The sequence below is a fragment of the Accipiter gentilis genome, chromosome 31 (genome assembly GCF_929443795.1).
Source record: "Accipiter gentilis chromosome 31, bAccGen1.1, whole genome shotgun sequence".
NCBI lineage: Eukaryota > Metazoa > Chordata > Aves > Accipitriformes > Accipitridae > Astur > Astur gentilis.
In genome coordinates this window covers 8,981,344-9,007,429 of record NC_064910.1, presented here as the reverse complement: position 1 = coordinate 9,007,429, position 26,086 = coordinate 8,981,344, and the positions used below count along the sequence as shown (strand labels likewise).

Here is a 26,086-nt window from a genome sequence, read left to right as displayed (position 1 = left end):
GACTCAGCATGTCACGGTGCTCACTCTCGGCAGAAACTTTTTCTGAAAAGGCAAACGTCTGGCTCCTTCTCCCACAAGGAAGGTGCCAGCCCTGAAAGAAATTGCTTATCTTCAGTATCCCTCTGCACCCTATCCACAGGCACAACAGCACTGGGGATCTCTGCTTTCCCAGAGACTCAGCATGTCACGGTGCTCACTCTCGGCAGAAGCTTTTTTCTGAAAAGGCAAACGTCTGGCTCCTTCTCCCACAAGGAAGGTGCCAGCCCTGAAAGATCTTGCTTATCTTCAGTATCCCTCTGCACCCTATCCACAGGCACAACAGCACTGGGGATCTCTGCTTTCCCAGAGACTCAGCATGTCACGGTGCTCACTCTCGGCAGAAGCTTTTTTCTGAAAAGGCAAACTTACGGCTTCTTCTCCCACAAGGAAGGTGCCAGCCCTGAAAGATCTTGCTTATCTTCAGTATCCCTCTGCACCCTATCCACAGGCAACAACAGCACTGGGGATCTCTGCTTTCCCAGAGACTCAGCATGTCACGGTGCTCGTTCTCGGCAGAAGCTTTTTTCTGAAAAGGCAAACTTACGGCTCCTTCTCCCACAAGGAAGGTGCCAGCCCTGAAAGATCTTGCTGGTATTCACTATCCCTCTGCACCCTATCCACAGGCACAACAGCACTGGGGATCTCTGCTTTCCCAGAGACTCAGCATGTCACGGTGCTCACTCTCGGCAGAAGCTTTTTTCTGAAAAGGCAAACGTCTGGCTCCTTCTCCCACAAGGAAGGTGCCAGCCCTGAAAGATCTTGCTTATCTTCAGTATCCCTCTGCACCCTATCCACAGGCACAACAGCACTGGGGATCTCTGCTTTCCCAGAGACTCAGCATGTCACGGTGCTCACTCTCGGCAGAAGCTTTTTTCTGAAAAGGCAAACTTACGGCTCCTTCTCCCACAAGGAAGGTGCCAGCCCTGAAAGATCTTGCTTATCTTCAGTATCCCTCTGCACCCTATCCACAGGCACAACAGCACTGGGGATCTCTGCTTTCCCAGAGACTCAGCATGTCACGGTGGCTCGTTCTTGGCAGAAGCTTTTTCTGAAAAGGCAAACGTCTGGCTCCTTCTCCCACAAGGAAGGTGCCAGCCCTGAAAGATCTTGCTTATCTTCAGTATCCCTCTGCACCCTATCCACAGGCACAACAGCACTGGGGATCTCTGCTTTCCCAGAGACTCAGCATGTCACGGTGCTCACTCTCGGCAGAAGCTTTTTTCTGAAAAGGCAAACTTACGGCTCCTTCTCCCACAAGGAAGGTGCCAGCCCTGAAAGATCTTGCTTATCTTCAGTATCCCTCTGCACCCTATCCACAGGCACAACAGCACTGGGGATCTCTGCTTTCCCAGAGACTCAGCATGTCACGGTGCTCACTCTCGGCAGAAGCTTTTTTCTGAAAAGGCAAACGTCTGGCTCCTTCTCCCACAAGGAAGGTGCCAGCCCTGAAAGATCTTGCTTATCTTCAGTATCCCTCTGCACCCTATCCACAGGCACAACAGCACTGGGGATCTCTGCTTTCCCAGAGACTCAGCATGTCACGGTGCTCACTCTCGGCAGAAGCTTTTTTCTGAAAAGGCAAACTTACGGCTCCTTCTCCCACAAGGAAGGTGCCAGCCCTGAAAGATCTTGCTGGTATTCACTATCCCTCTGCAGGCTATCATTAGCCGCAACAGCACTGGGGATCTCTGCTTTCCCAGAGACTCAGCATGTCACGGTGCTCGTTCTCGGCAGAAGCTTTTTCTGAAAAGGCAAACGTCTGGCTCCTTCTCCCACAAGGAAGGTGCCAGCCCTGAAAGATCTTGCTTATCTTCAGTATCCCTCTGCACCCTATCCACAGGCACAACAGCACTGGGGATCTCTGCTTTCCCAGAGACTCAGCATGTCACGGTGCTCGTTCTCGGCAGAAGCTTTTTCTGAAAAGGCAAACTTACGGCTCCTTCTCCCACAAGGAAGGTGCCAGCCCTGAAAGATCTTGCTGGTATTCACTATCCCTCTGCAGGCTATCATTAGCCGCAACAGCACTGGGGATCTCTGCTTTCCCAGAGACTCAGCATGTCACGGTGCTCGTTCTCGGCAGAAGCTTTTTCTGAAAAGGCAAACTTACGGCTCCTTCTCCCACAAGGAAGGTGCCAGCCCTGAAAGATCTTGCTTATCTTCAGTATCCCTCTGCACCCTATCCACAGGCACAACAGCACTGGGGATCTCTGCTTTCCCAGAGACTCAGCATGTGACGGTGCTCGTTATCGGCAAAAGCTTTTTCTGAAAAGGCAAACTTACGGCTCCTTCTCCCACAAGGAAGGTGCCAGCCCTGAAACATCTTGCTTATCTTCAGTATCCCTCTGCACCCTATCCACAGGCACAACAGCACTGGGGATCTCTGCTTTCCCAGAGACTCAGCATGTCACGGTGCTCACTCTCGGCAGAACCTTTTTCTGAAAAGGCAAACGTCTGGCTCCTTCTCCCACAAGGAAGGTGCCAGCCCTGAAAGAAATTGCTTATCTTCAGTATCCCTCTGCACCCTATCCACAGGCACAACAGCACTGGGGATCTCTGCTTTCCCAGAGACTCAGCATGTCACGGTGCTCACTCTCGGCAGAAGCTTTTTTCTGAAAAGGCAAACGTCTGGCTCCTTCTCCCACAAGGAAGGTGCCAGCCCTGAAAGATCTTGCTTATCTTCAGTATCCCTCTGCACCCTATCCACAGGCACAACAGCACTGGGGATCTCTGCTTTCCCAGAGACTCAGCATGTCACGGTGCTCACTCTCGGCAGAACCTTTTTCTGAAAAGGCAAACGTCTGGCTCCTTCTCCCACAAGGAAGGTGCCAGCCCTGAAAGAAATTGCTTATCTTCAGTATCCCTCTGCACCCTATCCACAGGCACAACAGCACTGGGGATCTCTGCTTTCCCAGAGACTCAGCATGTCACGGTGCTCACTCTCGGCAGAAGCTTTTTTCTGAAAAGGCAAACTTACGGCTCCTTCTCCCACAAGGAAGGTGCCAGCCCTGAAAGATCTTGCTTATCTTCAGTATCCCTCTGCACCCTATCCACAGGCACAACAGCACTGGGGATCTCTGCTTTCCCAGAGACTCAGCATGTCACGGTGCTCACTCTCGGCAGAAGCTTTTTTCTGAAAAGGCAAACGTCTGGCTCCTTCTCCCACAAGGAAGGTGCCAGCCCTGAAAGATCTTGCTTATCTTCAGTATCCCTCTGCACCCTATCCACAGGCACAACAGCACTGGGGATCTCTGCTTTCCCAGAGACTCAGCATGTCACGGTGCTCACTCTCGGCAGAAGCTTTTTTCTGAAAAGGCAAACTTACGGCTCCTTCTCCCACAAGGAAGGTGCCAGCCCTGAAAGATCTTGCTGGTATTCACTATCCCTCTGCACCCTATCCACAGGCACAACAGCACTGGGGATCTCTGCTTTCCCAGAGACTCAGCATGTCACGGTGCTCGTTCTCGGCAGAAGCTTTTTCTGAAAAGGCAAACTTACGGCTCCTTCTCCCACAAGGAAGGTGCCAGCCCTGAAACATCTTGCTTATCTTCAGTATCCCTCTGCACCCTATCCACAGGCACAACAGCACTGGGGATCTCTGCTTTCCCAGAGACTCAGCATGTCACGGTGCTCACTCTCGGCAGAACCTTTTTCTGAAAAGGCAAACGTCTGGCTCCTTCTCCCACAAGGAAGGTGCCAGCCCTGAAAGAAATTGCTTATCTTCAGTATCCCTCTGCACCCTATCCACAGGCACAACAGCACTGGGGATCTCTGCTTTCCCAGAGACTCAGCATGTCACGGTGCTCACTCTCGGCAGAAGCTTTTTTCTGAAAAGGCAAACTTACGGCTCCTTCTCCCACAAGGAAGGTGCCAGCCCTGAAATATCTTGCTTATCTTCAGTATCCCTCTGCACCCTATCCACAGGCACAACAGCACTGGGGATCTCTGCTTTCCCAGAGACTCAGCATGTCACGGTGCTCACTCTCGGCAGAAGCTTTTTTCTGAAAAGGCAAACTTACGGCTCCTTCTCCCACAAGGAAGGTGCCAGCCCTGAAAGATCTTGCTGGTATTCACTATCCCTCTGCAGGCTATCATTAGCCGCAACAGCACTGGGGATCTCTGCTTTCCCAGAGACTCAGCATGTCACGGTGCTCGTTCTCGGCAGAAGCTTTTTCTGAAAAGGCAAACGTCTGGCTCCTTCTCCCACAAGGAAGGTGCCAGCCCTGAAAGATCTTGCTTATCTTCAGTATCCCTCTGCACCCTATCCACAGGCACAACAGCACTGGGGATCTCTGCTTTCCCAGAGACTCAGCATGTCACGGTGCTCGTTCTCGGCAGAAGCTTTTTCTGAAAAGGCAAACTTACGGCTCCTTCTCCCACAAGGAAGGTGCCAGCCCTGAAAGATCTTGCTGGTATTCACTATCCCTCTGCAGGCTATCATTAGCCGCAACAGCACTGGGGATCTCTGCTTTCCCAGAGACTCAGCATGTCACGGTGCTCACTCTCGGCAGAAGCTTTTTTCTGAAAAGGCAAACGTCTGGCTCCTTCTCCCACAAGGAAGGTGCCAGCCCTGAAAGATCTTGCTTATCTTCAGTATCCCTCTGCACCCTATCCACAGGCACAACAGCACTGGGGATCTCTGCTTTCCCAGAGACTCAGCATGTGACGGTGCTCGTTCTCGGCAGAAGCTTTTTCTGAAAAGGCAAACTTACGGCTCCTTCTCCCACAAGGAAGGTGCCAGCCCTGAAAGATCTTGCTTATCTTCAGTATCCCTCTGCACCCTATCCACAGGCACAACAGCACTGGGGATCTCTGCTTTCCCAGAGACTCAGCATGTCACGGTGCTCACTCTCGGCAGAAGCTTTTTTCTGAAAAGGCAAACTTACGGCTCCTTCTCCCACAAGGAAGGTGCCAGCCCTGAAAGATCTTGCTGGTATTCACTATCCCTCTGCAGGCTATCATTAGCCGCAACAGCACTGGGGATCTCTGCTTTCCCAGAGACTCAGCATGTCACGGTGCTCGTTCTCGGCAGAAGCTTTTTCTGAAAAGGCAAACGTCTGGCTCCTTCTCCCACAAGGAAGGTGCCAGCCCTGAAAGATCTTGCTTATCTTCAGTATCCCTCTGCACCCTATCCACAGGCACAACAGCACTGGGGATCTCTGCTTTCCCAGAGACTCAGCATGTCACGGTGCTCACTCTCGGCAGAAGCTTTTTTCTGAAAAGGCAAACGTCTGGCTCCTTCTCCCACAAGGAAGGTGCCAGCCCTGAAAGATCTTGCTTATCTTCAGTATCCCTCTGCACCCTATCCACAGGCACAACAGCACTGGGGATCTCTGCTTTCCCAGAGACTCAGCATGTCACGGTGCTCACTCTCGGCAGAAGCTTTTTTCTGAAAAGGCAAACTTACGGCTTCTTCTCCCACAAGGAAGGTGCCAGCCCTGAAAGATCTTGCTTATCTTCAGTATCCCTCTGCACCCTATCCACAGGCAACAACAGCACTGGGGATCTCTGCTTTCCCAGAGACTCAGCATGTCACGGTGCTCGTTCTCGGCAGAAGCTTTTTTCTGAAAAGGCAAACTTACGGCTCCTTCTCCCACAAGGAAGGTGCCAGCCCTGAAAGATCTTGCTGGTATTCACTATCCCTCTGCACCCTATCCACAGGCACAACAGCACTGGGGATCTCTGCTTTCCCAGAGACTCAGCATGTCACGGTGCTCACTCTCGGCAGAAGCTTTTTTCTGAAAAGGCAAACGTCTGGCTCCTTCTCCCACAAGGAAGGTGCCAGCCCTGAAAGATCTTGCTTATCTTCAGTATCCCTCTGCACCCTATCCACAGGCACAACAGCACTGGGGATCTCTGCTTTCCCAGAGACTCAGCATGTCACGGTGCTCACTCTCGGCAGAAGCTTTTTTCTGAAAAGGCAAACTTACGGCTCCTTCTCCCACAAGGAAGGTGCCAGCCCTGAAAGATCTTGCTTATCTTCAGTATCCCTCTGCACCCTATCCACAGGCACAACAGCACTGGGGATCTCTGCTTTCCCAGAGACTCAGCATGTCACGGTGGCTCGTTCTTGGCAGAAGCTTTTTCTGAAAAGGCAAACGTCTGGCTCCTTCTCCCACAAGGAAGGTGCCAGCCCTGAAAGATCTTGCTTATCTTCAGTATCCCTCTGCACCCTATCCACAGGCACAACAGCACTGGGGATCTCTGCTTTCCCAGAGACTCAGCATGTCACGGTGCTCACTCTCGGCAGAAGCTTTTTTCTGAAAAGGCAAACTTACGGCTCCTTCTCCCACAAGGAAGGTGCCAGCCCTGAAAGATCTTGCTTATCTTCAGTATCCCTCTGCACCCTATCCACAGGCACAACAGCACTGGGGATCTCTGCTTTCCCAGAGACTCAGCATGTCACGGTGCTCACTCTCGGCAGAAGCTTTTTTCTGAAAAGGCAAACGTCTGGCTCCTTCTCCCACAAGGAAGGTGCCAGCCCTGAAAGATCTTGCTTATCTTCAGTATCCCTCTGCACCCTATCCACAGGCACAACAGCACTGGGGATCTCTGCTTTCCCAGAGACTCAGCATGTCACGGTGCTCACTCTCGGCAGAAGCTTTTTTCTGAAAAGGCAAACTTACGGCTCCTTCTCCCACAAGGAAGGTGCCAGCCCTGAAAGATCTTGCTGGTATTCACTATCCCTCTGCAGGCTATCATTAGCCGCAACAGCACTGGGGATCTCTGCTTTCCCAGAGACTCAGCATGTCACGGTGCTCGTTCTCGGCAGAAGCTTTTTCTGAAAAGGCAAACGTCTGGCTCCTTCTCCCACAAGGAAGGTGCCAGCCCTGAAAGATCTTGCTTATCTTCAGTATCCCTCTGCACCCTATCCACAGGCACAACAGCACTGGGGATCTCTGCTTTCCCAGAGACTCAGCATGTCACGGTGCTCGTTCTCGGCAGAAGCTTTTTCTGAAAAGGCAAACTTACGGCTCCTTCTCCCACAAGGAAGGTGCCAGCCCTGAAAGATCTTGCTGGTATTCACTATCCCTCTGCAGGCTATCATTAGCCGCAACAGCACTGGGGATCTCTGCTTTCCCAGAGACTCAGCATGTCACGGTGCTCGTTCTCGGCAGAAGCTTTTTCTGAAAAGGCAAACTTACGGCTCCTTCTCCCACAAGGAAGGTGCCAGCCCTGAAAGATCTTGCTTATCTTCAGTATCCCTCTGCACCCTATCCACAGGCACAACAGCACTGGGGATCTCTGCTTTCCCAGAGACTCAGCATGTGACGGTGCTCGTTATCGGCAAAAGCTTTTTCTGAAAAGGCAAACTTACGGCTCCTTCTCCCACAAGGAAGGTGCCAGCCCTGAAACATCTTGCTTATCTTCAGTATCCCTCTGCACCCTATCCACAGGCACAACAGCACTGGGGATCTCTGCTTTCCCAGAGACTCAGCATGTCACGGTGCTCACTCTCGGCAGAACCTTTTTCTGAAAAGGCAAACGTCTGGCTCCTTCTCCCACAAGGAAGGTGCCAGCCCTGAAAGAAATTGCTTATCTTCAGTATCCCTCTGCACCCTATCCACAGGCACAACAGCACTGGGGATCTCTGCTTTCCCAGAGACTCAGCATGTCACGGTGCTCACTCTCGGCAGAAGCTTTTTTCTGAAAAGGCAAACGTCTGGCTCCTTCTCCCACAAGGAAGGTGCCAGCCCTGAAAGATCTTGCTTATCTTCAGTATCCCTCTGCACCCTATCCACAGGCACAACAGCACTGGGGATCTCTGCTTTCCCAGAGACTCAGCATGTCACGGTGCTCACTCTCGGCAGAACCTTTTTCTGAAAAGGCAAACGTCTGGCTCCTTCTCCCACAAGGAAGGTGCCAGCCCTGAAAGAAATTGCTTATCTTCAGTATCCCTCTGCACCCTATCCACAGGCACAACAGCACTGGGGATCTCTGCTTTCCCAGAGACTCAGCATGTCACGGTGCTCACTCTCGGCAGAAGCTTTTTTCTGAAAAGGCAAACTTACGGCTCCTTCTCCCACAAGGAAGGTGCCAGCCCTGAAAGATCTTGCTTATCTTCAGTATCCCTCTGCACCCTATCCACAGGCACAACAGCACTGGGGATCTCTGCTTTCCCAGAGACTCAGCATGTCACGGTGCTCACTCTCGGCAGAAGCTTTTTTCTGAAAAGGCAAACGTCTGGCTCCTTCTCCCACAAGGAAGGTGCCAGCCCTGAAAGATCTTGCTTATCTTCAGTATCCCTCTGCACCCTATCCACAGGCACAACAGCACTGGGGATCTCTGCTTTCCCAGAGACTCAGCATGTCACGGTGCTCACTCTCGGCAGAAGCTTTTTTCTGAAAAGGCAAACTTACGGCTCCTTCTCCCACAAGGAAGGTGCCAGCCCTGAAAGATCTTGCTGGTATTCACTATCCCTCTGCACCCTATCCACAGGCACAACAGCACTGGGGATCTCTGCTTTCCCAGAGACTCAGCATGTCACGGTGCTCGTTCTCGGCAGAAGCTTTTTCTGAAAAGGCAAACTTACGGCTCCTTCTCCCACAAGGAAGGTGCCAGCCCTGAAACATCTTGCTTATCTTCAGTATCCCTCTGCACCCTATCCACAGGCACAACAGCACTGGGGATCTCTGCTTTCCCAGAGACTCAGCATGTCACGGTGCTCACTCTCGGCAGAACCTTTTTCTGAAAAGGCAAACGTCTGGCTCCTTCTCCCACAAGGAAGGTGCCAGCCCTGAAAGAAATTGCTTATCTTCAGTATCCCTCTGCACCCTATCCACAGGCACAACAGCACTGGGGATCTCTGCTTTCCCAGAGACTCAGCATGTCACGGTGCTCACTCTCGGCAGAAGCTTTTTTCTGAAAAGGCAAACTTACGGCTCCTTCTCCCACAAGGAAGGTGCCAGCCCTGAAATATCTTGCTTATCTTCAGTATCCCTCTGCACCCTATCCACAGGCACAACAGCACTGGGGATCTCTGCTTTCCCAGAGACTCAGCATGTCACGGTGCTCACTCTCGGCAGAAGCTTTTTTCTGAAAAGGCAAACTTACGGCTCCTTCTCCCACAAGGAAGGTGCCAGCCCTGAAAGATCTTGCTTATCTTCAGTATCCCTCTGCACCCTATCCACAGGCACAACAGCACTGGGGATCTCTGCTTTCCCAGAGACTCAGCATGTCACGGTGCTCACTCTCGGCAGAAGCTTTTTTCTGAAAAGGCAAACTTACGGCTCCTTCTCCCACAAGGAAGGTGCCAGCCCTGAAAGATCTTGCTGGTATTCACTATCCCTCTGCAGGCTATCATTAGCCGCAACAGCACTGGGGATCTCTGCTTTCCCAGAGACTCAGCATGTCACGGTGCTCGTTCTCGGCAGAAGCTTTTTCTGAAAAGGCAAACTTACGGCTCCTTCTCCCACAAGGAAGGTGCCAGCCCTGAAAGATCTTGCTTATCTTCAGTATCCCTCTGCACCCTATCCACAGGCACAACAGCACTGGGGATCTCTGCTTTCCCAGAGACTCAGCATGTCACGGTGCTCACTCTCGGCAGAACCTTTTTCTGAAAAGGCAAACGTCTGGCTCCTTCTCCCACAAGGAAGGTGCCAGCCCTGAAAGAAATTGCTTATCTTCAGTATCCCTCTGCACCCTATCCACAGGCACAACAGCACTGGGGATCTCTGCTTTCCCAGAGACTCAGCATGTCACGGTGCTCACTCTCGGCAGAAGCTTTTTTCTGAAAAGGCAAACGTCTGGCTCCTTCTCCCACAAGGAAGGTGCCAGCCCTGAAAGAAATTGCTTATCTTCAGTATCCCTCTGCACCCTATCCACAGGCACAACAGCACTGGGGATCTCTGCTTTCCCAGAGACTCAGCATGTCACGGTGCTCACTCTCGGCAGAAGCTTTTTTCTGAAAAGGCAAACGTCTGGCTCCTTCTCCCACAAGGAAGGTGCCAGCCCTGAAAGATCTTGCTTATCTTCAGTATCCCTCTGCACCCTATCCACAGGCACAACAGCACTGGGGATCTCTGCTTTCCCAGAGACTCAGCATGTCACGGTGCTCACTCTCGGCAGAAGCTTTTTTCTGAAAAGGCAAACTTACGGCTCCTTCTCCCACAAGGAAGGTGCCAGCCCTGAAAGATCTTGCTTATCTTCAGTATCCCTCTGCACCCTATCCACAGGCACAACAGCACTGGGGATCTCTGCTTTCCCAGAGACTCAGCATGTCACGGTGCTCGTTCTCGGCAGAAGCTTTTTCTGAAAAGGCAAACGTCTGGCTCCTTCTCCCACAAGGAAGGTGCCAGCCCTGAAAGATCTTGCTTATCTTCAGTATCCCTCTGCACCCTATCCACAGGCACAACAGCACTGGGGATCTCTGCTTTCCCAGAGACTCAGCATGTCACGGTGCTCGTTCTCGGCAGAAGCTTTTTCTGAAAAGGCAAACGTCTGGCTCCTTCTCCCACAAGGAAGGTGCCAGCCCTGAAAGATCTTGCTTATCTTCAGTATCCCTCTGCACCCTATCCACAGGCACAACAGCACTGGGGATCTCTGCTTTCCCAGAGACTCAGCATGTCACGGTGCTCACTCTCGGCAGAAGCTTTTTTCTGAAAAGGCAAACTTACGGCTCCTTCTCCCACAAGGAAGGTGCCAGCCCTGAAAGATCTTGCTGGTATTCACTATCCCTCTGCAGGCTATCATTAGCCGCAACAGCACTGGGGATCTCTGCTTTCCCAGAGACTCAGCATGTGACGGTGCTCGTTCTCGGCAGAAGCTTTTTCTGAAAAGGCAAACGTCTGGCTCCTTCTCCCACAAGGAAGGTGCCAGCCCTGAAAGATCTTGCTTATCTTCAGTATCCCTCTGCACCCTATCCACAGGCACAACAGCACTGGGGATCTCTGCTTTCCCAGAGACTCAGCATGTCACGGTGCTCACTCTCGGCAGAACCTTTTTCTGAAAAGGCAAACGTCTGGCTCCTTCTCCCACAAGGAAGGTGCCAGCCCTGAAAGATCTTGCTTATCTTCAGTATCCCTCTGCACCCTATCCACAGGCACAACAGCACTGGGGATCTCTGCTTTCCCAGAGACTCAGCATGTCACGGTGCTCACTCTCGGCAGAAGCTTTTTTCTGAAAAGGCAAACGTACGGCTCCTTCTCCCACAAGGAAGGTGCCAGCCCTGAAAGATCTTGCTGGTATTCACTATCCCTCTGCAGGCTATCATTAGCCGCAACAGCACTGGGGATCTCTGCTTTCCCAGAGACTCAGCATGTCACGGTGCTCACTCTCGGCAGAAGCTTTTTCTGAAAAGGCAAACTTACGGCTCCTTCTCCCACAAGGAAGGTGCCAGCCCTGAAAGATCTTGCTTATCTTCAGTATCCCTCTGCACCCTATCCACAGGCACAACAGCACTGGGGATCTCTGCTTTCCCAGAGACTCAGCATGTCACGGTGCTCACTCTCGGCAGAACCTTTTTCTGAAAAGGCAAACGTCTGGCTCCTTCTCCCACAAGGAAGGTGCCAGCCCTGAAAGAAATTGCTTATCTTCAGTATCCCTCTGCACCCTATCCACAGGCACAACAGCACTGGGGATCTCTGCTTTCCCAGAGACTCAGCATGTCACGGTGCTCACTCTCGGCAGAAGCTTTTTTCTGAAAAGGCAAACTTACGGCTCCTTCTCCCACAAGGAAGGTGCCAGCCCTGAAAGATCTTGCTTATCTTCAGTATCCCTCTGCACCCTATCCACAGGCTCAACAGCACTGGGGATCTCTGCTTTCCCAGAGACTCAGCATGTCACGGTGCTCGTTCTCGGCAGAAGCTTTTTCTGAAAAGGCAAACTTACGGCTCCTTCTCCCACAAGGAAGGTGCCAGCCCTGAAAGATCTTGCTTATCTTCAGTATCCCTCTGCACCCTATCCACAGGCACAACAGCATTGGGGATCTCTGCTTTCCCAGAGACTCAGCATGTCACGGTGCTCACTCTCGGCAGAAGCTTTTTTCTGAAAAGGCAAACTTACGGCTCCTTCTCCCACAAGGAAGGTGCCAGCCCTGAAAGATCTTGCTGGTATTCACTATCCCTCTGCACCCTATCCACAGGCACAACAGCACTGGGGATCTCTGCTTTCCCAGAGACTCAGCATGTCACGGTGCTCGTTCTCGGCAGAAGCTTTTTCTGAAAAGGCAAACGTCTGGCTCCTTCTCCCACAAGGAAGGTGCCAGCCCTGAAAGAAATTGCTTATCTTCAGTATCCCTCTGCACCCTATCCACAGGCACAACAGCACTGGGGATCTCTGCTTTCCCAGAGACTCAGCATGTCACGGTGCTCACTCTCGGCAGAAGCTTTTTTCTGAAAAGGCAAACGTCTGGCTCCTTCTCCCACAAGGAAGGTGCCAGCCCTGAAAGATCTTGCTTATCTTCAGTATCCCTCTGCACCCTATCCACAGGCACAACAGCACTGGGGATCTCTGCTTTCCCAGAGACTCAGCATGTCACGGTGCTCACTCTCGGCAGAAGCTTTTTTCTGAAAAGGCAAACTTACGGCTCCTTCTCCCACAAGGAAGGTGCCAGCCCTGAAAGATCTTGCTTATCTTCAGTATCCCTCTGCAGCCTATCCACAGGCACAACAGCACTGGGGATCTCTGCTTTCCCAGAGACTCAGCATGTCACGGTGCTCGTTCTCGGCAGAAGCTTTTTCTGAAAAGGCAAACGTCTGGCTCCTTCTCCCACAAGGAAGGTGCCAGCCCTGAAAGATCTTGCTTATCTTCAGTATCCCTCTGCACCCTATCCACAGGCACAACAGCACTGGGGATCTCTGCTTTCCCAGAGACTCAGTATGTCACGGTGCTCACTCTCGGCAGAAGCTTTTTTCTGAAAAGGCAAACGTCTGGCTCCTTCTCCCACAAGGAAGGTGCCAGCCCTGAAAGATCTTGCTTATCTTCAGTATCCCTCTGCACCCTATCCACAGGCACAACAGCACTGGGGATCTCTGCTTTCCCAGAGACTCAGCATGTCACGGTGCTCACTCTCGGCAGAACCTTTTTCTGAAAAGGCAAACGTCTGGCTCCTTCTCCCACAAGGAAGGTGCCAGCCCTGAAAGATCTTGCTTATCTTCAGTATCCCTCTGCACCCTATCCACAGGCACAACAGCACTGGGGATCTCTGCTTTCCCAGAGACTCAGCATGTCACGGTGCTCGTTCTCGGCAGAAGCTTTTTCTGAAAAGGCAAACGTCTGGCTCCTTCTCCCACAAGGAAGGTGCCAGCCCTGAAAGATCTTGCTTATCTTCAGTATCCCTCTGCACCCTATCCACAGGCACAACAGCACTGGGGATCTCTGCTTTCCCAGAGACTCAGCATGTCACGGTGCTCACTCTCGGCAGAAGCTTTTTTCTGAAAAGGCAAACGTCTGGCTCCTTCTCCCACAAGGAAGGTGCCAGCCCTGAAAGATCTTGCTTATCTTCAGTATCCCTCTGCACCCTATCCACAGGCACAACAGCACTGGGGATCTCTGCTTTCCCAGAGACTCAGCATGTCACGGTGCTCACTCTCGGCAGAACCTTTTTCTGAAAAGGCAAACGTCTGGCTCCTTCTCCCACAAGGAAGGTGCCAGCCCTGAAAGATCTTGCTTATCTTCAGTATCCCTCTGCACCCTATCCACAGGCACAACAGCACTGGGGATCTCTGCTTTCCCAGAGACTCAGCATGTCACGGTGCTCACTCTCGGCAGAAGCTTTTTTCTGAAAAGGCAAACTTACGGCTCCTTCTCCCACAAGGAAGGTGCCAGCCCTGAAAGATCTTGCTGGTATTCACTATCCCTCTGCAGGCTATCATTAGCCGCAACAGCACTGGGGATCTCTGCTTTCCCAGAGACTCAGCATGTCACGGTGCTCGTTCTCGGCAGAAGCTTTTTCTGAAAAGGCAAACGTCTGGCTCCTTCTCCCACAAGGAAGGTGCCAGCCCTGAAAGATCTTGCTTATCTTCAGTATCCCTCTGCACCCTATCCACAGGCACAACAGCACTGGGGATCTCTGCTTTCCCAGAGACTCAGCATGTCACGGTGCTCACTCTCGGCAGAAGCTTTTTTCTGAAAAGGCAAACTTACGGCTCCTTCTCCCACAAGGAAGGTGCCAGCCCTGAAAGATCTTGCTTATCTTCAGTATCCCTCTGCACCCTATCCACAGGCACAACAGCACTGGGGATCTCTGCTTTCCCAGAGACTCAGCATGTCACGGTGCTCGTTCTCGGCAGAAGCTTTTTCTGAAAAGGCAAACTTACGGCTCCTTCTCCCACAAGGAAGGTGCCAGCCCTGAAAGATCTTGCTTATCTTCAGTATCCCTCTGCACCCTATCCACAGGCACAACAGCATTGGGGATCTCTGCTTTCCCAGAGACTCAGCATGTCACGGTGCTCACTCTCGGCAGAAGCTTTTTTCTGAAAAGGCAAACTTACGGCTCCTTCTCCCACAAGGAAGGTGCCAGCCCTGAAAGATCTTGCTTATCTTCAGTATCCCTCTGCAGCCTATCCACAGGCACAACAGCTTTGGGGATCTCTGCTTTCCCAGAGACTCAGCATGTCACGGTGCTCGTTCTCGGCAGAAGCTTTTTCTGAAAAGGCAAACGTCTGGCTCCTTCTCCCACAAGGAAGGTGCCAGCCCTGAAAGAAATTGCTTATCTTCAGTATCCCTCTGCACCCTATCCACAGGCACAACAGCACTGGGGATCTCTGCTTTCCCAGAGACTCAGCATGTCACGGTGCTCACTCTCGGCAGAAGCTTTTTTCTGAAAAGGCAAACGTCTGGCTCCTTCTCCCACAAGGAAGGTGCCAGCCCTGAAAGATCTTGCTTATCTTCAGTATCCCTCTGCACCCTATCCACAGGCACAACAGCACTGGGGATCTCTGCTTTCCCAGAGACTCAGCATGTCACGGTGCTCACTCTCGGCAGAAGCTTTTTTCTGAAAAGGCAAACTTACGGCTCCTTCTCCCACAAGGAAGGTGCCAGCCCTGAAAGATCTTGCTTATCTTCAGTATCCCTCTGCACCCTATCCACAGGCACAACAGCACTGGGGATCTCTGCTTTCCCAGAGACTCAGCATGTGACGGTGCTCACTCTCGGCAGAAGCTTTTTCTGAAAAGGCAAACGTCTGGCTCCTTCTCCCACAAGGAAGGTGCCAGCCCTGAAAGATCTTGCTTATCTTCAGTATCCCTCTGCACCCTATCCACAGGCACAACAGCACTGGGGATCTCTGCTTTCCCAGAGACTCAGCATGTCACGGTGCTCACTCTCGGCAGAACCTTTTTCTGAAAAGGCAAACGTCTGGCTCCTTCTCCCACAAGGAAGGTGCCAGCCCTGAAAGAAATTGCTTATCTTCAGTATCCCTCTGCACCCTATCCACAGGCACAACAGCACTGGGGATCTCTGCTTTCCCAGAGACTCAGCATGTCACGGTGCTCACTCTCGGCAGAAGCTTTTTTCTGAAAAGGCAAACGTCTGGCTCCTTCTCCCACAAGGAAGGTGCCAGCCCTGAAAGATCTTGCTTATCTTCAGTATCCCTCTGCACCCTATCCACAGGCACAACAGCACTGGGGATCTCTGCTTTCCCAGAGACTCAGCATGTCACGGTGCTCACTCTCGGCAGAAGCTTTTTTCTGAAAAGGCAAACTTACGGCTCCTTCTCCCACAAGGAAGGTGCCAGCCCTGAAAGATCTTGCTTATCTTCAGTATCCCTCTGCACCCTATCCACAGGCACAACAGCACTGGGGATCTCTGCTTTCCCAGAGACTCAGCATGTCACGGTGCTCGTTCTCGGCAGAAGCTTTTTCTGAAAAGGCAAACGTCTGGCTCCTTCTCCCACAAGGAAGGTGCCAGCCCTGAAAGATCTTGCTGGTATTCACTATCCCTCTGCAGGCTATCATTAGCCGCAACAGCACTGGGGATCTCTGCTTTCCCAGAGACTCAGCATGTCACGGTGCTCACTCTCGGCAGAAGCTTTTTTCTGAAAAGGCAAACGTCTGGCTCCTTCTCCCACAAGGAAGGTGCCAGCCCTGAAAGATCTTGCTTATCTTCAGTATCCCTCTGCACCCTATCCACAGGCACAACAGCACTGGGGATCTCTGCTTTCCCAGAGACTCAGCATGTGACGGTGCTCGTTCTCGGCAGAAGCTTTTTCTGAAAAGGCAAACGTCTGGCTCCTTCTCCCACAAGGAAGGTGCCAGCCCTGAAAGATCTTGCTTATCTTCAGTATCCCTCTGCACCCTATCCACAGGCACAACAGCACTGGGGATCTCTGCTTTCCCAGAGACTCAGCATGTCACGGTGCTCACTCTCGGCAGAAGCTTTTTTCTGAAAAGGCAAACTTACGGCTCCTTCTCCCACAAGGAAGGTGCCAGCCCTGAAAGATCTTGCTGGTATTCACTATCCCTCTGCAGGCTATCATTAGCCGCAACAGCACTGGGGATCTCTGCTTTCCCAGAGACTCAGCATGTCACGGTGCTCGTTCTCGGCAGAAGCTTTTTCTGAAAAGGCAAACGTCTGGCTCCTTCTCCCACAAGTAAGGTGCCAGCCCTGAAAGATCTTGCTTATCTTCAGTATCCCTCTGCACCCTATCCACAGGCACAACAGCACTGGGGATCTCTGCTTTCCCAGAGACTCAGCATGTCACGGTGCTCACTCTCGGCAGAACCTTTTTCTGAAAAGGCAAACGTCTGGCTCCTTCTCCCACAAGGAAGGTGCCAGCCCTGAAAGAAATTGCTTATCTTCAGTATCCCTCTGCACCCTATCCACAGGCACAACAGCACTGGGGATCTCTGCTTTCCCAGAGACTCAGCATGTCACGGTGCTCGTTCTCGGCAGAAGCTTTTTCTGAAAAGGCAAACGTCTGGCTCCTTCTCCCACAAGGAAGGTGCCAGCCCTGAAAGATCTTGCTTATCTTCAGTATCCCTCTGCACCCTATCCACAGGCACAACAGCACTGGGGATCTCTGCTTTCCCAGAGACTCAGCATGTCACGGTGCTCACTCTCGGCAGAACCTTTTTCTGAAAAGGCAAACGTCTGGCTCCTTCTCCCACAAGGAAGGTGCCAGCCCTGAAAGATCTTGCTTATCTTCAGTATCCCTCTGCACCCTATCCACAGGCACAACAGCACTGGGGATCTCTGCTTTCCCAGAGACTCAGCATGTCACGGTGCTCACTCTCGGCAGAAGCTTTTTTCTGAAAAGGCAAACTTACGGCTCCTTCTCCCACAAGGAAGGTGCCAGCCCTGAAAGATCTTGCTGGTATTCACTATCCCTCTGCAGGCTATCATTAGCCGCAACAGCACTGGGGATCTCTGCTTTCCCAGAGACTCAGCATGTCACGGTGCTCGTTCTCGGCAGAAGCTTTTTTCTGAAAAGGCAAACGTCTGGCTCCTTCTCCCACAAGGAAGGTGCCAGCCCTGAAAGATCTTGCTTATCTTCAGTATCCCTCTGCACCCTATCCACAGGCACAACAGCACTGGGGATCTCTGCTTTCCCAGAGACTCAGCATGTGACGGTGCTCGTTCTCGGCAGAAGCTTTTTCTGAAAAGGCAAACGTCTGGCTCCTTCTCCCACAAGGAAGGTGCCAGCCCTGAAAGATCTTGCTTATCTTCAGTATCCCTCTGCACCCTATCCACAGGCACAACAGCACTGGGGATCTCTGCTTTCCCAGAGACTCAGCATGTCACGGTGCTCACTCTCGGCAGAAGCTTTTTTCTGAAAAGGCAAACTTACGGCTCCTTCTCCCACAAGGAAGGTGCCAGCCCTGAAAGATCTTGCTGGTATTCACTATCCCTCTGCAGGCTATCATTAGCCGCAACAGCACTGGGGATCTCTGCTTTCCCAGAGACTCAGCATGTCACGGTGCTCGTTCTCGGCAGAAGCTTTTTCTGAAAAGGCAAACGTCTGGCTCCTTCTCCCACAAGGAAGGTGCCAGCCCTGAAAGATCTTGCTTATCTTCAGTATCCCTCTGCACCCTATCCACAGGCACAACAGCACTGGGGATCTCTGCTTTCCCAGAGACTCAGCATGTGACGGTGCTCGTTCTCGGCAGAAGCTTTTTCTGAAAAGGCAAACGTCTGGCTCCTTCTCCCACAAGGAAGGTGCCAGCCCTGAAAGAAATTGCTTATCTTCAGTATCCCTCTGCACCCTATCCACAGGCACAACAGCACTGGGGATCTCTGCTTTCCCAGAGACTCAGCATGTCACGGTGCTCGTTCTCGGCAGAAGCTTTTTCTGAAAAGGCAAACGTCTGGCTCCTTCTCCCACAAGGAAGGTGCCAGCCCTGAAAGATCTTGCTTATCTTCAGTATCCCTCTGCACCCTATCCACAGGCACAACAGCACTGGGGATCTCTGCTTTCCCAGAGACTCAGCATGTCACGGTGCTCACTCTCGGCAGAAGCTTTTTTCTGAAAAGGCAAACTTACGGCTCCTTCTCCCACAAGGAAGGTGCCAGCCCTGAAAGATCTTGCTTATCTTCAGTATCCCTCTGCACCCTATCCACAGGCACAACAGCACTGGGGATCTCTGCTTTCCCAGAGACTCAGCATGTCACGGTGCTCGTTCTCGGCAGAAGCTTTTTCTGAAAAGGCAAACGTCTGGCTCCTTCTCCCACAAGGAAGGTGCCAGCCCTGAAAGATCTTGCTTATCTTCAGTATCCCTCTGCACCCTATCCACAGGCACAACAGCACTGGGGATCTCTGCTTTCCCAGAGACTCAGCATGTCACGGTGCTCACTCTCGGCAGAAGCTTTTTTCTGAAAAGGCAAACGTCTGGCTCCTTCTCCCACAAGGAAGGTGCCAGCCCTGAAAGATCTTGCTTATCTTCAGTATCCCTCTGCACCCTATCCACAGGCACAACAGCACTGGGGATCTCTGCTTTCCCAGAGACTCAGCATGTCACGGTGCTCACTCTCGGCAGAAGCTTTTTTCTGAAAAGGCAAACTTACGGCTCCTTCTCCCACAAGGAAGGTGCCAGCCCTGAAAGATCTTGCTGGTATTCACTATCCCTCTGCAGGCTATCATTAGCCGCAACAGCACTGGGGATCTCTGCTTTCCCAGAGACTCAGCATGTCACGGTGCTCGTTCTCGGCAGAAGCTTTTTCTGAAAAGGCAAACTTACGGCTCCTTCTCCCACAAGGAAGGTGCCAGCCCTGAAAGATCTTGCTTATCTTCAGTATCCCTCTGCACCCTATCCACAGGCACAACAGCACTGGGGATCTCTGCTTTCCCAGAGACTCAGCATGTCACGGTGCTCACTCTCGGCAGAACCTTTTTCTGAAAAGGCAAACGTCTGGCTCCTTCTCCCACAAGGAAGGTGCCAGCCCTGAAAGAAATTGCTTATCTTCAGTATCCCTCTGCACCCTATCCACAGGCACAACAGCACTGGGGATCTCTGCTTTCCCAGAGACTCAGCATGTCACGGTGCTCACTCTCGGCAGAAGCTTTTTTCTGAAAAGGCAAACTTACGGCTCCTTCTCCCACAAGGAAGGTGCCAGCCCTGAAAGATCTTGCTTATCTTCAGTATCCCTCTGCACCCTATCCACAGGCACAACAGCACTGGGGATCTCTGCTTTCCCAGAGACTCAGCATGTCACGGTGCTCGTTCTCGGCAGAAGCTTTTTCTGAAAAGGCAAACTTACGGCTCCTTCTCCCACAAGGAAGGTGCCAGCCCTGAAAGATCTTGCTTATCTTCAGTATCCCTCTGCACCCTATCCACAGGCACAACAGCATTGGGGATCTCTGCTTTCCCAGAGACTCAGCATGTCACGGTGCTCACTCTCGGCAGAAGCTTTTTTCTGAAAAGGCAAACTTACGGCTCCTTCTCCCACAAGGAAGGTGCCAGCCCTGAAAGATCTTGCTGGTATTCACTATCCCTCTGCACCCTATCCACAGGCACAACAGCACTGGGGATCTCTGCTTTCCCAGAGACTCAGCATGTCACGGTGCTCGTTCTCGGCAGAAGCTTTTTCTGAAAAGGCAAACGTCTGGCTCCTTCTCCCACAAGGAAGGTGCCAGCCCTGAAAGAAATTGCTTATCTTCAGTATCCCTCTGCACCCTATCCACAGGCACAACAGCACTGGGGATCTCTGCTTTCCCAGAGACTCAGCATGTCACGGTGCTCACTCTCGGCAGAAGCTTTTTTCTGAAAAGGCAAACGTCTGGCTCCTTCTCCCACAAGGAAGGTGCCAGCCCTGAAAGATCTTGCTTATCTTCAGTATCCCTCTGCACCCTATCCACAGGCACAACAGCACTGGGGATCTCTGCTTTCCCAGAGACTCAGCATGTCACGGTGCTCGTTCTCGGCAGAAGCTTTTTCTGAAAAGGCAAACGTCTGGCTCCTTCTCCCACAAGGAAGGTGCCAGCCCTGAAAGATCTTGCTGGTATTCACTATCCCTCTGCAGGCTATCATTAGCCGCAACAGCACTGGGGATCTCTGCTTTCCCAGAGACTCAGCATGTCACGGTGCTCACTCTCGGCAGAAGCTTTTTTCTGAAAAGGCAAACGTCTGGCTCCTTCTCCCACAAGGAAGGTGCCAGCCCTGAAAGATCTTGCTTATCTTCAGTATCCCTCTGCACCCTATCCACAGGCACAACAGCACTGGGGATCTCTGCTTTCCCAGAGACTCAGCATGTGACGGTGCTCGTTCTCGGCAGAAGCTTTTTCTGAAAAGGCAAACGTCTGGCTCCTTCTCCCACAAGGAAGGTGCCAGCCCTGAAAGATCTTGCTTATCTTCAGTATCCCTCTGCACCCTATCCACAGGCACAACAGCACTGGGGATCTCTGCTTTCCCAGAGACTCAGCATGTCACGGTGCTCACTCTCGGCAGAAGCTTTTTTCTGAAAAGGCAAACTTACGGCTCCTTCTCCCACAAGGAAGGTGCCAGCCCTGAAAGATCTTGCTGGTATTCACTATCCCTCTGCAGGCTATCATTAGCCGCAACAGCACTGGGGATCTCTGCTTTCCCAGAGACTCAGCATGTCACGGTGCTCGTTCTCGGCAGAAGCTTTTTCTGAAAAGGCAAACGTCTGGCTCCTTCTCCCACAAGTAAGGTGCCAGCCCTGAAAGATCTTGCTTATCTTCAGTATCCCTCTGCACCCTATCCACAGGCACAACAGCACTGGGGATCTCTGCTTTCCCAGAGACTCAGCATGTCACGGTGCTCACTCTCGGCAGAACCTTTTTCTGAAAAGGCAAACGTCTGGCTCCTTCTCCCACAAGGAAGGTGCCAGCCCTGAAAGAAATTGCTTATCTTCAGTATCCCTCTGCACCCTATCCACAGGCACAACAGCACTGGGGATCTCTGCTTTCCCAGAGACTCAGCATGTCACGGTGCTCGTTCTCGGCAGAAGCTTTTTCTGAAAAGGCAAACGTCTGGCTCCTTCTCCCACAAGGAAGGTGCCAGCCCTGAAAGATCTTGCTTATCTTCAGTATCCCTCTGCACCCTATCCACAGGCACAACAGCACTGGGGATCTCTGCTTTCCCAGAGACTCAGCATGTCACGGTGCTCACTCTCGGCAGAACCTTTTTCTGAAAAGGCAAACGTCTGGCTCCTTCTCCCACAAGGAAGGTGCCAGCCCTGAAAGATCTTGCTTATCTTCAGTATCCCTCTGCACCCTATCCACAGGCACAACAGCACTGGGGATCTCTGCTTTCCCAGAGACTCAGCATGTCACGGTGCTCACTCTCGGCAGAAGCTTTTTTCTGAAAAGGCAAACTTACGGCTCCTTCTCCCACAAGGAAGGTGCCAGCCCTGAAAGATCTTGCTGGTATTCACTATCCCTCTGCAGGCTATCATTAGCCGCAACAGCACTGGGGATCTCTGCTTTCCCAGAGACTCAGCATGTCACGGTGCTCGTTCTCGGCAGAAGCTTTTTTCTGAAAAGGCAAACGTCTGGCTCCTTCTCCCACAAGGAAGGTGCCAGCCCTGAAAGATCTTGCTTATCTTCAGTATCCCTCTGCACCCTATCCACAGGCACAACAGCACTGGGGATCTCTGCTTTCCCAGAGACTCAGCATGTGACGGTGCTCGTTCTCGGCAGAAGCTTTTTCTGAAAAGGCAAACGTCTGGCTCCTTCTCCCACAAGGAAGGTGCCAGCCCTGAAAGATCTTGCTTATCTTCAGTATCCCTCTGCACCCTATCCACAGGCACAACAGCACTGGGGATCTCTGCTTTCCCAGAGACTCAGCATGTCACGGTGCTCACTCTCGGCAGAAGCTTTTTTCTGAAAAGGCAAACTTACGGCTCCTTCTCCCACAAGGAAGGTGCCAGCCCTGAAAGATCTTGCTGGTATTCACTATCCCTCTGCAGGCTATCATTAGCCGCAACAGCACTGGGGATCTCTGCTTTCCCAGAGACTCAGCATGTCACGGTGCTCGTTCTCGGCAGAAGCTTTTTCTGAAAAGGCAAACGTCTGGCTCCTTCTCCCACAAGGAAGGTGCCAGCCCTGAAAGATCTTGCTTATCTTCAGTATCCCTCTGCACCCTATCCACAGGCACAACAGCACTGGGGATCTCTGCTTTCCCAGAGACTCAGCATGTGACGGTGCTCGTTCTCGGCAGAAGCTTTTTCTGAAAAGGCAAACGTCTGGCTCCTTCTCCCACAAGGAAGGTGCCAGCCCTGAAAGAAATTGCTTATCTTCAGTATCCCTCTGCACCCTATCCACAGGCACAACAGCACTGGGGATCTCTGCTTTCCCAGAGACTCAGCATGTCACGGTGCTCGTTCTCGGCAGAAGCTTTTTCTGAAAAGGCAAACGTCTGGCTCCTTCTCCCACAAGGAAGGTGCCAGCCCTGAAAGATCTTGCTTATCTTCAGTATCCCTCTGCACCCTATCCACAGGCACAACAGCACTGGGGATCTCTGCTTTCCCAGAGACTCAGCATGTCACGGTGCTCACTCTCGGCAGAAGCTTTTTTCTGAAAAGGCAAACTTACGGCTCCTTCTCCCACAAGGAAGGTGCCAGCCCTGAAAGATCTTGCTTATCTTCAGTATCCCTCTGCACCCTATCCACAGGCACAACAGCACTGGGGATCTCTGCTTTCCCAGAGACTCAGCATGTCACGGTGCTCGTTCTCGGCAGAAGCTTTTTCTGAAAAGGCAAACGTCTGGCTCCTTCTCCCACAAGGAAGGTGCCAGCCCTGAAAGATCTTGCTTATCTTCAGTATCCCTCTGCACCCTATCCACAGGCACAACAGCACTGGGGATCTCTGCTTTCCCAGAGACTCAGCATGTCACGGTGCTCACTCTCGGCAGAAGCTTTTTTCTGAAAAGGCAAACGTCTGGCTCCTTCTCCCACAAGGAAGGTGCCAGCCCTGAAAGATCTTGCTTATCTTCAGTATCCCTCTGCACCCTATCCACAGGCACAACAGCACTGGGGATCTCTGCTTTCCCAGAGACTCAGCATGTCACGGTGCTCACTCTCGGCAGAAGCTTTTTTCTGAAAAGGCAAACTTACGGCTCCTTCTCCCACAAGGAAGGTGCCAGCCCTGAAAGATCTTGCTGGTATTCACTATCCCTCTGCAGGCTATCATTAGCCGCAACAGCACTGGGGATCTCTGCTTTCCCAGAGACTCAGCATGTCACGGTGCTCGTTCTCGGCAGAAGCTTTTTCTGAAAAGGCAAACTTACGGCTCCTTCTCCCACAAGGAAGGTGCCAGCCCTGAAAGATCTTGCTTATCTTCAGTATCCCTCTGCACCCTATCCACAGGCACAACAGCACTGGGGATCTCTGCTTTCCCAGAGACTCAGCATGTCACGGTGCTCACTCTCGGCAGAACCTTTTTCTGAAAAGGCAAACGTCTGGCTCCTTCTCCCACAAGGAAGGTGCCAGCCCTGAAAGAAATTGCTTATCTTCAGTATCCCTCTGCACCCTATCCACAGGCACAACAGCACTGGGGATCTCTGCTTTCCCAGAGACTCAGCATGTCACGGTGCTCACTCTCGGCAGAAGCTTTTTTCTGAAAAGGCAAACTTACGGCTCCTTCTCCCACAAGGAAGGTGCCAGCCCTGAAAGATCTTGCTTATCTTCAGTATCCCTCTGCACCCTATCCACAGGCACAACAGCACTGGGGATCTCTGCTTTCCCAGAGACTCAGCATGTCACGGTGCTCGTTCTCGGCAGAAGCTTTTTCTGAAAAGGCAAACTTACGGCTCCTTCTCCCACAAGGAAGGTGCCAGCCCTGAAAGATCTTGCTTATCTTCAGTATCCCTCTGCACCCTATCCACAGGCACAACAGCATTGGGGATCTCTGCTTTCCCAGAGACTCAGCATGTCACGGTGCTCACTCTCGGCAGAAGCTTTTTTCTGAAAAGGCAAACTTACGGCTCCTTCTCCCACAAGGAAGGTGCCAGCCCTGAAAGATCTTGCTGGTATTCACTATCCCTCTGCACCCTATCCACAGGCACAACAGCACTGGGGATCTCTGCTTTCCCAGAGACTCAGCATGTCACGGTGCTCGTTCTCGGCAGAAGCTTTTTCTGAAAAGGCAAACGTCTGGCTCCTTCTCCCACAAGGAAGGTGCCAGCCCTGAAAGATCTTGCTTATCTTCAGTATCCCTCTGCACCCTATCCACAGGCACAACAGCACTGGGGATCTCTGCTTTCCCAGAGACTCAGCATGTCACGGTGCTCACTCTCGGCAGAAGCTTTTTTCTGAAAAGGCAAACTTACGGCTCCTTCTCCCACAAGGAAGGTGCCAGCCCTGAAAGATCTTGCTGGTATTCACTATCCCTCTGCAGGCTATCATTAGCCGCAACAGCACTGGGGATCTCTGCTTTCCCAGAGACTCAGCATGTCACGGTGCTCGTTCTCGGCAGAAGCTTTTTTCTGAAAAGGCAAACGTCTGGCTCCTTCTCCCACAAGGAAGGTGCCAGCCCTGAAAGATCTTGCTTATCTTCAGTATCCCTCTGCACCCTATCCACAGGCACAACAGCACTGGGGATCTCTGCTTTCCCAGAGACTCAGCATGTGACGGTGCTCGTTCTCGGCAGAAGCTTTTTCTGAAAAGGCAAACGTCTGGCTCCTTCTCCCACAAGGAAGGTGCCAGCCCTGAAAGATCTTGCTTATCTTCAGTATCCCTCTGCACCCTATCCACAGGCACAACAGCACTGGGGATCTCTGCTTTCCCAGAGACTCAGCATGTCACGGTGCTCACTCTCGGCAGAAGCTTTTTTCTGAAAAGGCAAACTTACGGCTCCTTCTCCCACAAGGAAGGTGCCAGCCCTGAAAGATCTTGCTGGTATTCACTATCCCTCTGCAGGCTATCATTAGCCGCAACAGCACTGGGGATCTCTGCTTTCCCAGAGACTCAGCATGTCACGGTGCTCGTTCTCGGCAGAAGCTTTTTCTGAAAAGGCAAACGTCTGGCTCCTTCTCCCACAAGGAAGGTGCCAGCCCTGAAAGATCTTGCTTATCTTCAGTATCCCTCTGCACCCTATCCACAGGCACAACAGCACTGGGGATCTCTGCTTTCCCAGAGACTCAGCATGTGACGGTGCTCGTTCTCGGCAGAAGCTTTTTCTGAAAAGGCAAACGTCTGGCTCCTTCTCCCACAAGGAAGGTGCCAGCCCTGAAAGAAATTGCTTATCTTCAGTATCCCTCTGCACCCTATCCACAGGCACAACAGCACTGGGGATCTCTGCTTTCCCAGAGACTCAGCATGTCACGGTGCTCGTTCTCGGCAGAAGCTTTTTCTGAAAAGGCAAACGTCTGGCTCCTTCTCCCACAAGGAAGGTGCCAGCCCTGAAAGATCTTGCTTATCTTCAGTATCCCTCTGCACCCTATCCACAGGCACAACAGCACTGGGGATCTCTGCTTTCCCAGAGACTCAGCATGTCACGGTGCTCACTCTCGGCAGAAGCTTTTTTCTGAAAAGGCAAACTTACGGCTCCTTCTCCCACAAGGAAGGTGCCAGCCCTGAAAGATCTTGCTTATCTTCAGTATCCCTCTGCACCCTATCCACAGGCACAACAGCACTGGGGATCTCTGCTTTCCCAGAGACTCAGCATGTCACGGTGCTCGTTCTCGGCAGAAGCTTTTTCTGAAAAGGCAAACGT

The 26,086-nt window shown here is 52.1% G+C and overlaps 1 protein-coding gene across 7 annotated transcripts in view; it reads left to right on the top strand.

Moving 5' to 3' along the window:
* UBE3A (ubiquitin protein ligase E3A) overlaps positions 1–26,086 on the top strand; it is a 551,561-nt gene that overhangs the window by 280,318 nt on the left and 245,157 nt on the right. The gene's annotated exons all lie outside the window — the stretch shown is intronic.